The 12,688-nt window shown below is 33.1% G+C and overlaps 1 pseudogene; it reads left to right on the plus strand.

The window, feature by feature from the left end:
• Positions 1-9,252: 9,252 nt before the first annotated feature.
• On the plus strand, positions 9,253-9,499 carry LOC119000996 (cytochrome c oxidase subunit NDUFA4-like; annotated as a pseudogene).
• The last annotated feature ends 3,189 nt before the right edge of the window (positions 9,500-12,688 follow it).

A 12,688-nucleotide genomic window follows, 5' to 3' on the forward strand; every position in this document is an offset into this window, starting at 1 on the left:
TTCTTTCCATTAAAAAATATGATTTGATTGAGTTGACCTTCAGTGATTTTTTGTGAAACTATTATGCTTCTTTTTATGATTAATTTCCTCACTTTTTAAATTTTATGTTTAAATTTATATAAACTCAGTCTTTTGGCATGAAGCTATATAAATATGACAAATACAGTCATGATACAGAACCAGTCCATAACACACCTAACATCTCTCATGTTTCTTCCTTGCAATCATCTTTTGTTCCTGGCCCTAATCCCTGGCAATCATTGATCTGTTCTTTATCTATGTAGTTTTTCCTTTTCCAGACTGTCATGTAAACATATAGTATGTAACTTTTTGAATCTAGCATTTTTCACTTAGCATTATGCTTATTTATGTGTCCTCATCTATCCATAGTTCCTGTTTATAATTTTCAAAAATTGACTGAAATTGACTGTAAATTAGATTCTAAGTATTTTTCATTATTAAGTTATTTGCAATGCTTTCATTTTGACAAGCACATTCAAGGATGTTCTTTTCATAGTGCTAAAATTCTGGGGTTTGTTTTCGGGGTGTTTTTCTCTGTAATGTTTTTGCTGTGAGTCATACACAAAACTTATTTTGAGGCAAACATGGATTTATCAGTGTATTTGAGCCATCTGTGATTCTGAAAGTCTGTTTAATGCAAGTTTTTAATGTTGAACAAAAAGGTGAACATTGGATTACTTTGATGACTAGAGTTTTAAAAAAAATTTAGAATCTGAAAATTTCATGTTTCAAATAAAGTTTCAAATAAAGTTTTCACATTTTCAGTAACTTTTTCATCCTTCCTTAGAACAGAAACACTTGAAATTAAAACATGATTTTTTAAAAATCATGGTCTGAGTGGGCTGAAAGGGGCTGCTTCCTTCTCGAAGGATCCTGGGGCTGTTCCGAGACCTCCTGGGTCTGTAAGGTGACAGCCTGCAGGCTCCACTGAACGAACACAATGGCCCAGGAAATGCCTGTCAGGTCAAACAGGAAAAATTCACTGGACTCCTTTCCCAGGGGTCAGAGTGGGAGAGGTGAACGGAAAGGTCTGAGTGTTGAGTTCTCTCTTTCCAGCCCGATAATGGCCCCTGTGCCATCAGTCATCATAGCAATAATCCAGCTTGGTGAACACAGTTCTGCAGCCTTTGGCAAAGAAAACTCTCTCCTCTTTGGGGAAAAATGTCAGAGGATGACTAGATTTAGAGATAAAGTTACATCTCAAGAGTTTACTATTATGCAATGGAGACAAATTTTGTCACAGATAGTACAAAAAAACAGTTCAACTGTTGAACTGTTTTTTATGAAATAAGTAACATTTTGCCAGGATAACATTAAAATTATTTTAAATTCCTGAATGTACCACAGCTAGTGATAGAACAGAGACAGCTGAGAAGCATATCGTGTGATGGGAAGAAACGTTGAAGTTTTATGCTTTTCTAGACACTAAACAGAGTGGATAAGCCATTTTCATTTAGTTGAGACTTGAGCAGATGTGAATTTGTTCTTATTAGAATTCATGATTACATACCGTACATAGTGTAAGTAAATAGCTACTGAGCAGGAAATGGGAAGCTTAACTTTTCCTGTCTCTTAAATATAATTATCTGAGTCATAGTTCCACGCTGAAAAAATAGAGTTTCATAAGTTGGTTCTGCAGCTATAAGAGTCATTAATCTTTAAATAAGGATTGTTCATTCTGCACTCTGCTGGGGATTACATAGTGCTTTTCATGTACTATACCTTAGAGTGTTTTACTAACCTGTGAAGTATTTTGAAGATGTGTGATGAATATGAAACTCACATAACTGCAGCAAAAGCTGAGGCACTAAGACTATTTGTTAAATCAGAAATTTGCCATGCATATTTGATGCTTGACATACAGAAATAGTAGAGAGTGAAATATGGTGTTTATTTTCCAACAAGCATGAAGAGAATTTTTCAATAAGGACTATTTACATAAAGAAATTTGGGAATGAAAATTCTTCAAGGATTTGAAAGGACAAACTTCAGGATTTAGTGATATAGGATAAAATTTAGGATGTTTTAGGTGCACTTACCAAAGAGCACAGGTCTTTCAGGTAGACACCAGGCAGTGTGGCTGCTGGGTTGAAGATTAGTACTGTTAGTGGAGATTGCCCTGAACCTCATCAAAGATACAGGGGAGGGTTTTCTGTGGGGCCAGCTATTCTGTTCTTCCATGACCCTTTTCAAATAATTTTTCCTAGCCACTGTGCTGAATTAAAATTTACCTGCTTAAATTTTGTTTGTGGTTTCTGTACAACCAACACTTGGTTTTTTCATCCGAACACCCCAGGGTTCAGGGTGCAGGGTGCAGTGCTTGGAACACCCTGCATGAGGTGTGCTGTAGAAATGAAAGGTCAGTATGCCCTGGGGAACACATTAGAATAGGAACACCAGTAAAATACAAAGAAACCTTTAGGTGGACAGGTATCGTAAAAGATTGCTCCTTAATCTTTCAATGATGGGTTAATTAATATTTAAATTTGGCTAATTTTCTTGATTGGTAGGTATTCTGAGTTTTAGAAAATAAATCTCAGTCAGGATTCAACAAGAGAAGGAGAAATAATAGGAGATACAGATTAGAAATTCTTTTTGGCGTATTTTTCCATTTATTTAATTTGACTTTGCTGTTCTCTGGTAACATTTTATAGATTTTTAAAATACATATTTTATACAGTTTTAGGCTATGCATTCTCAGCTTACTTAAGGTATATTTGAAAAATATAATTGTAAGATATTTAAAGTTTATAATGTGGTGATTTAATAATATACTCGTGCATTGGGAAAGGATTCCCCCCCATTGAGTTCTAATTATCACATCATCATCTCACTTATTTATCTTTTTTTTTCACTTTGGTGAGAACATTTAAGTTTGTCTCTTAGAAATTTTCAATTATACCCCTGACTGGTATGGCTCAGTGGGTCGGGCATTGTCCCTCAATCCAAAAGGTCACTGGAACAGTGCCTGGGTTGCAGGCCAGATGCCGGGTTGGGGCCACACAAGGAGGAACTGATGGATGTTTCCTTCACACATAAATGTTTTCTCTCCCTCTCTTTCTCCCTCTCTTCCCTTCTCTCTAAAAATGAATAAATAAAACATTAAAAAAGAAAAAGTTCAGCTATAACATAGTGTTATTATGTATAGTTAGTATGTTTTATGTGAGATCATCACTTATTCAACTTACAACTGAAAGTTTGTACCCTTTTACCAGCCTGTCCTATTTTTTCCCCATCACCTAGCCAATGAAAGCACCCTTTGTAAAGGTGAGGTAGGCTTATGGCAATGAACTCAGGAGGGTGATGGGGCACCCAGGGACCAGTAAGAAAAAGAAGCTGTTACATGGGAGACAAGAGGGTGCATGGCAGGCCGCAAAGAGTGATGATCATGATGGAGGAACCGCTTAATGTAAGACTTACGGTTGTACGGAGGACACATTGCATCCACAACTGCCTCATCGCAAAGGTTGTAATGAAGTTTGAAAAGAGATAAATTTGAAACCTATAAGACATGGGCTTTAGGAATCAGACATCATCAACTCCTGGGTTAAAAATCAGAAATGCCCTGAACATTTGCATACAAGAGTAAACACAAAGTTGTTCCTAGCTTGTGTACTATCTGTAGCAATGAAAAATTACTTTATAAACATCTGGTTAAAACCAGAATTTGGGTATATCCTGAAGCTTCCAAGAAATAATAAATTTCATGTGGAAATTAATAACACAGAATAGATAATTACTCATTTATTATATATAAGTAGCATTGGTGTCTGTTTTTTGTTGTTTTTGTTGCTATTAATTTGGGGGGGAATGTTAAAAATTAATTATTTTCATATACGTTCTTGGCCTTTCAAACCCAATTTTTCCATAGAAAGTTAGGTTTTGGAATGTCAAAATCAAGGTATTATTCAAGAACTTTATCTTTGGAAGTGATGACAGATAGAGTATATCTATGTCACATCTCCTGTAAATGAATGCTTTTAGAATTTTATGAAACAACCCAATCAGCAAATCAATCAAACAAAACCCAATTGTATCCAAACTCTAATCATTTAACTGAGCTAAAAAATATAAATTCATATTAAAATTTACCACCTAGGCAAATTTCCTAATAGCTTGAAATCTGACCTGGATTTTTTATTTTTGTCTGTTGTTTTTCTTGTTTTGTTTTATTTTAACTGCTCAGAAAAATGCAACATACTTTAATTCTAAAAAATAAGACTTTTGAGAAATCTGATAAATATTATCCTCTATAGAAAATCATAAATATTCTTCTAGTTAGTATTCAGTATAGTGTTCATCAAAGGCTATTAAAAATAAAATTCAATATAATGATTTAGAAGAAGGGCAGCAAACTACAGACTACAGTGAAATCTTTCGTAATTTACTATGGTCTACAAAACTTTTTTTTACATTTTTTTACATTTTAAATGGTTTTTAATAATCTAAAGAATAATATTTTGTCATAACAGTGACATATGGTTCTAACCTCTGTGTTCACAAGTAAACTCTTATTGGATCTCAGCCCTTTCCATTCACTGCCCATTGCTGCTATGATGGTGGAGTTCAGCAGCTGGAACAAAGATGGCATAGCTTTGCAAACCCTGAAGTATTTACTATTTACCACTTGATAGAAAAAAAAATTTGCCTACCTGTGGCTTTCAGGGTTCTATTAAAATTCATTTTATTTTTTTCTTTTCTTAATATATTTAACTGATTATACTATTACAGTTTCATTTTCCCCACTTCACTCCCCTCCATCCTGCACACCCCTTTAGTTCATGTCCAGGGGTTGTACATATAAGTTCTTTAGCTTCTACATTTCCTATGCTGTTCTTACCTTCCCCCTGTCTATTTTCTACCTACCTCCTATGCTTCTTATTCTCTGTATCTTTTCCCCCTATCTCCCCCTCCCACTCCCCTGTTGCTAATCCTCCAAGTGATCTCCATTTCTGTGGTTCTGTTCCTGTTCTAGTTGTTTGCTTAGTTTGTTTTTGTTTTAGGTCTGGCTGTTAATGATTGTGAGTTTGCTGTCATTTTACCATTCATATTTTTTTACCTTCTTTTTCTTAGATAAATCCCTTTAACATTTTATGTAATAAGGTCTTGGTGATGATGAACTCCTTTAACTTGACCCTATCTGAGAAGCACTTAATCAGCCCTTCCATTCTGAATGAAAGCTTTGCTGGGTAGAGTAATCTTGGATGTAGGTCTTTGCCTTTCATGACTTGGAATACTTCTTTCCAGCACCTTCTTGCCAGTAAGGTCTCTTTTGAGAAACCAGCTGACAGTTTTATGGGAACTCCTTTGTAGGTAATTATGACCTTTTCTCTTCCTGCTTTTCTTTAAGATTCTCTCCTTATCTTTAATCTTGGGTAATTTAATTATGATTTGCCTTAGTGTTTTCCTCCTTGGGTCCAACTTTTTTGAAAACAGAGATATAGAATAAAATTTAAAACATAATGTTCTGCTACCTGTAATATTCTAAACCCAATATTTCAAAGGCTAATTTTTGTCTTTACAACTTTAAAATAGTAAATTAATTCTACAAGATATTAATAACACTATGTGTTCTCTTTTGTTCAGTTTATTTGGCCTTAGAAATAATTGACAATAGTTGAAATCTTGTAATTCAAACATTCTTTTTTAAATGAATTACAGTTACATCAGAAATCTTTCTTTGAAAGAATAATTATGGTTAGTATGACATTTTGTAGACTACTGACATGTAAAGTTTCTTTAAAGGGAAGACTTTCTTTTTTTTGTTGATGAGGCGGGAGGGCAACAAGCTTCAAGACAACTTATCTTTGGTGATGAGGAACTTGAGAGACAATATAGTCAACATTGAAAGTTACTGAGCACTCCGAGAACCACAGATAAGAGCTAACAAATATACTGTGAATAAATGCTGAATAAGACAGTCTAGGAAAAGGAGATAATAAAAGGTAGTATCTATTAAACTTCAAAGTGCTAAAGGATAATGAAAAAGGAATATTTAAGGTTTTATGAAAGGAAAAATCTCTTAAGAATCTTAATACAGAGCTACAGTGAAAAAGACAAACTAGGTGCTGAGCTGTACACTATTATGAGCACAGTGTGTGGTAAATCTAGGAATTGGTCACAGCTAGCATGAGAATGAAATTCCACCCCATGTTTTTCAGTGGAATTTTGATGTGGTCAACAATACCATGGGTATGACTTACTATGTAGGTTTGGATTCTTTCTCAAATAGAAAATACAGTTTTTTATTTCTGTAACAAGAGATTTAGAAACTTTTTGCTTGGTTTACAAACCAAGCAAAGCATTTCTATCTAATCTCAATTGATTTTGAAGTCAGATCTCATGTATTTAATTTATTCATTTTTGTATGCATGCCTCATGAGCCTTAGATTCAGATTAGCCTCTGCTTGTGTCTATAAAATCTTTACAAATTTTAGGTGAACAAATCACCTAAAATTCTGTGTAATGCGCCATCAATCAAGAAATCGTTAACTTGTAAACCAGTCAAATGATAGTCTTCAGGATTTGTCTCTTAAATAATCTAAGAGAAGGGTAACAACTGTTATTACCACTTACGAACAGTGGGATACATTTTGGGGAAAGCATTTTAGTAAAACCAAGCAAAATGCAGATAAAAAAAGAGGAAATTAATCTAGATAAAGGAATATGAAAGGTGGAGTTATCCATTATTAATAACAAAAAATAATGTGTGGCCATAAGTATTTTCTATGCTATTAGGTAATCAATGTTTGTTTATTTATAAGTGAAAAAACTGAATCATAGTAAACATGAAAAAAATCAGCTATGAATTTCTACTGCTATAAATGATATTCATTGAACATGGTTTTCTTAAAAGAAGAAAATATAGTTTATCGCCCTGGCTGGCGTAGCTCAGTGGATTGAGCGTGGGCCTGCAAACAAGATGATCGCGGTTCGATTCCCAGTCAGGGCACATGCCTGGGTTGCAGGCCAGTTCCCAGCAGGGGACTCATGAGAGGCAACCATACATTGATATTTCTCTCCCTCTCTCCTTCCCTTCCCCTCTAAATATAAATAAATAAAATCTTTAAAAAAAGAAAATATAATTTATCATTGGAAATGAAATCTTCCAGTTTTAAACCTGATCATATACATGAATATCTATTAAATTCAACACTGATTTATTCTTAAAGCATTGGTTAAACATTTATCACTTTATAACTTTACATTTGTAACTTTGTGTTCATTATAGAAACCTTGTTTAAACATTGCATAACTTTGAAATATATAGTATTAAATTTATGTTAACAGTAAATGGTGACTATAAAAAAATACTTTAAGAAATCTTTGAAAGACCTTATTCTTTCATGGATTGAACCACACAAATAAACCCACTCAAACAGAGGGAGGGCTACCTTGTTCCATTATACTTCCAAAAATATCACAGAGCTTGACTCTGAAATGAGTATCTTTGATTTGAATGCAATATACTCCTGAATATTTGTTGAAATTCTCAGAAGAGAGTTCTACTGAACTATCTTTTTATTTGAGGAAACTATCCTGAATTCATGGAGTCCTTGAAATCAAGTCAGTTTTATTCTTTTCCTTTTTTATTTATGGAAGAGTTGGGTAGACTATATTTGGTTGCTTTAAATTAATCTTCTGTATGACAAAGAAGAAGTAAATTAAATCTTTTTATTTCCAATAACTCAACCCCAAATAGTTATAAAATGCCCAAACAAATTATTTATATTTACATAATGGTATAGCTGAACTAAGCAAGTGAGTACTGAAATGTTTATACCTTTTAGAAAATGTCAGACTCTTAGCTACCAGTGGCAGCTACATAAACTGACTAGTGGAATATTTTCTATGTTTACAAATGCGTGCTTTGACCTACTTAATAAAATGCTTAAAAAACTGTCCACATTTTGATAAAACATTTTAAGTCTTAGTGTTTTACATTGGGAATATCTTTCAGTTATGCTCACTAAAATAAAGATTAACTTAAGAAACAAAAGAAAAGCAGATCCTTTGCAGGATGACAGAATGAAGACCTTTGAAAATCCACACCTCCATGAAGCATTGACAATTTTCAAAAAATGTCCAAATCAACATTTTTAGTACTCTAGGAACTAACAGAAGGCTTGCAGCAGTGTGCAGAACAGTATGTAAGAAAACTGGCTGAATTTCATTTAACAACAGGGAGCTCTGTGATATTTTAATATTGCCTAACCCCATATTCCTCTCCTTAGCTCTGCATGGTAGGCTTGAAAACCAAATAGCCTTTTAACTGTGATGGCTCTGAAAACCAGTGCCTTAGGGGTCAAAATGGGCTTGGAATGGTCCAAAAGTCTCAGAAATCATCATTATTTTGACCTAACGAGCAGCTTGCTAAAAAGTTCCATTGTCAGGATTTTCCTTTATGTGACCAAACTCAGAACACTCTCTGCCTTATCCTCAGGATATTTGTTGGAAAAAAATAGTAGCAATTGTTTACCAATACTGCTGCCTGAGGTGGCATTAGCATACAGAGATAATGAGAGGATGATCAAGAACCCTAAGAGGAAACAATGTGGAATGGGATCCATAGGAGGCTTTGGAAAAGTCTTTTTGGGAATCCAGAAAGCAACATGCATGGAAAGAACTGTTCACATGCCTAGGGAAGATGTGAAAAGTCCTAATCTCTCATCTCTGGGTGAACCTTAAGCTCTGTGTGAGTGTGAAGCAAAGGCTAAGATACAGTTGTAACCCTTCTGCCATTGAAGATGTGCTGCAAAATCCACAAAGAGGCCTTCAGCAAAGGCTGAGAACTGATTGGTTCAAAGAATTTAAGTATATCTCTGTCAAATCATTAATTGACCTCTAAGATAACTGATTGGTGACTTAACTAGCTACAAAGAACTAGGATGACAGATTTTACAATTTTAAAGGATTTGTCCAGGAAGTCACAAAATAATCTAACAACAATAACAACACAGCAACAAAAAAAGTCTACTCTTGACAAGGGAATCAAATTTCCCTTTATGTATTTAAAATCTCCAGTTTTGTACAATAAAATACAAATCATGCAAAGAAATGGGAAAATATGGCTTAGATATGGGGGGAGCAGTCAAAAAAACCTCTTTCTGAGGAATCCTAGATGTTGGATTTGGACTTTACATTCACTATTATACAAATAACTAAAGGAAACAATGTCTAAAGAATAGAAGGAGTTTTTTCTTCTCTGCTTCTGGGCCCCCTGTCACAAGCATGCTCCGTCACAGCATCAGTCAGGCCAAGAAGCTTCCAAGCTTGATCCCTTTTTGTATGTATTGGGGCCAGAGGTACTGGAATTATGCTGTATTTCATATGCCTGGTATTGTTCAATCCAGATGTCTCCCAGAACAAAAAGAATAACCCAGAACTCTGGCCTAAGCTGGGTCCCAAAGGATAACATAAGTTCTACTTAATGAATATAAATTACAGCAAACTGAAGAAAGAAGGCCCAGACTTCTAAATGAAATGTTTCACTATAATGCTTCCTGAATGAAGGTCTTCCAGAACACATCTGCACAGTTTTCCACTTAACCAGAAAATATTTCCCCTCCAAATGCATGAAATCATGTTGGTGCATTCTTTTGGGGTTTACACTGATTAATGAATATTTGAAACTAAAGAAAAAAGAATTAAAGGGAAGCACGAGAATAATGTTTCAAGAAAAAGAAAAGAGTGATAAAAATATGATTCATAGAACAAACTAATAGAAATTTTAGAATCCTAAAGTATAGTAACCAAAGTGATAAATTTATTAAAGTTCAACAGTGGATTTAAACTGACAGAATAAAGAATCAGTGAAGTTGAAGACAGTCTCATTGAGATTATCCAGGGTAAGAAACAGAAATAAAAATAATCAAGAAAAAAATTAAAAAAAATTAGAGAGTCTAAAAAATTATGAAGTATATTAACATACCCATAAGAGTTCTGAAAAATGCAGACAGAAAATTTGAAGAAATGATGGATGAAAATTTTTGAAATTTGATGAAAAATACTAATATGGCTGTATAAGAACCCCAAACAATTTCATCACATACATGGGGTCTTCAATAAGATCAACACATGAGTTTCATCAAAAACCATGGAGGCCAAGGTAGTGAGATGAAATATTTGAAATGCTGAATGAAAAAGATTATTATGAATTCTAAATTCAGCAAAACTATCCTTCGAAACTAAAGAAGAAATTAAGACAAAAGCAGAAAATAACAATTTAATGATAATAATAATTTAAGACTTAAATACCCACTTTCAATAACAGATAGTTAAGTTATATAACAAACCAATTGGACCTATCAAATTTCCCTAAACACTCAACACAACACTAGAATATACATTCTTCTCAAGGCACATTGAACAACTTCTATGATAGACCACATGTCAGGCTATAAAGAAGTCTCAATTAAAAAAAACTAAGTCATATAAAATATAATCTCTGACCACAATGTAATAAGATTTCAAATGATTATTAAAGGGAAACTTGGGAAATTCACAATAATGTGATAGATTTTTTTTATTTTATATAACCAATGAGATAAAAATGAAATGAGAATAGATATTAGATAATATTGATATTTATAACTATAAATGTATTTGAAAAATAAGGTAGACTTTAAATTAATAGCCTAATCTCTACTTTATGAATAGAAAAAGAAAAGCAAATTGAATTGGAAACAATCAGAAGTGAGCAAATAAGAAGGATTAGTGTGGAAATAAGTGAGATAGAGAACAGAAAAAATAACAAAATCAAGCAAACTAAAAGTTGCTTCTATGAAAAAAATCAACAAATTTGATAAATCTTTAGCTTGGTTAACTAAGAAAACATCATAGAAGACACAAATTACTAAAAATCATGACTTACAAAAGAAACATCACTAGCAACCTTACAAAATTAGAAGGACTATAAGCGGAAGGACAAATACATGCCAAAAAAGTAGGAAAGCTAGATAAAATGGACAAATTTTTAGAAAGACAAAGTTTCCCAAAATAACTCAAGAATAAATAAAAAAGTCAGAATAGACCTCTAACAGATAGAGATTGAATTAGTAATGAAAGATGTTTATACTAAAATAAAAATTGGCAGGCCCAGATGTTTCCAGTGGTATATTTACCAAAAATTTAAGAAGAATTAAAACCAATCTTTCACAAAGTCTTTAAAAAATTAGAAAACAAGGGAAGACTTTCCAAGTTATTCCATGAGGCTATTAATCTGGTACATTAACCAAAGGCATTATAATTAATGAAAATTGAAGAACAATTCCCTTCATGAATATATAGATGCCCAAAATCTCAACAAATACTAGCAAAATTAATACAACAACATATAAAAAGACTTGCATACTGTGACCAGGTGAAATTTATCTCAAGAATGTAAGGTTTATTTATCTAGGGAAATCAGCCAAATCAATGTAATCTCCTGTATTAAGAAGGGCAAAAACAATGTGATAATCTCAATAGCTATGTGAAAATTTTTGCATAAAAACAGTACATAATAAATAATAGTACAACAATAAAAAAAAACTAGGCAAAGAAGGAAACTTCCTAAACTTAAGAAAGTCCATCTAAAAATATACACAGATAACATAGTACTCATTGTTGAAAGACAAATATTTTCCCTAAAGTCAAGAACAAGAAGAGTATGTACATTTGCACCATTTCTATTCTACATTATACTGAAGATTGTAGGCAAGGAAATTAGGCAAAAACAGAAAATTAAAAGTACTTAGGTTGCAGAAAAAGCAGTAAATATACCTGCTTTTATATTATATTTAAAATCCTGGGGACTATAAAAAGTACAAAAAAGCTATTGAAGTAATAAATAAATTCAGCAAGGTTGTAGAATATTAATTTATATACAGAAAACAGTTGAATTTCTACAGACAACTATTGAAGAATCCAGAAAGTAAATTTAAAAAATAATTACATGTATAGTAACATCAATAGAATAAATAACTAAGAATAATTTTATTACAGGATAGTTAAAATACTATACCAGTTTCAAATATACAACATATTCAACATTTGTTACCTAATGAAGTGATCACCAGGATAAGCCAAGTAACCACCAGTCAGCTGTAAACTGGTCCCCTTGTATTTTAAGTGCCCACCTGGCACCGTATGTAGTTATTACAATATCATTGGCTATATATCTTATGCTGTACTTTACCTCCCTGTGACTATTTTGTGACTAATAACTTGTACTTCTGAATTCCTCCCTCTTTTTCACCCATCTCTCCAACCCCCATTCCTCTCTGGCAACATCAGTCTGATCTCTGTATCTGAGTCTGTTTCAATTTGTTTATTGTTTTATTTTGCTCTTCAGATTCCACATATAAGTGAAATTATATGATATGGAAACTTTATTTCACCTTCAATTCTTAATGATAATCTTGACAAGTAGAGGATTCCTGGTAGTAAGCTTTTCCCTTTTATCCCTTCATGCTACAGCCTTCTAGACTACAAAGTTTCTAATAAAAAATCAGTTTATATTCTCACAGGGTTTTTTTCCTTACTGCTTTTAATATTCTCTCTTCCCCTAAACTTTTGACATTTTAATTTTGATGTGTCATGTTGTGGTTCTGTTTGTGTTCAAAACTGGTGCCACTCAGCACCAGTTTTATACATCTTCTACCAGTGAGGTAGAAAGTGAGTAAAA

Source organism: Sturnira hondurensis, unplaced genomic scaffold (genome assembly GCF_014824575.4).
Source record: "Sturnira hondurensis isolate 20B ecotype Veracruz unplaced genomic scaffold, ASM1482457v3 Scaffold0016462, whole genome shotgun sequence".
NCBI classification, from domain to species: domain Eukaryota; kingdom Metazoa; phylum Chordata; class Mammalia; order Chiroptera; family Phyllostomidae; genus Sturnira; species Sturnira hondurensis.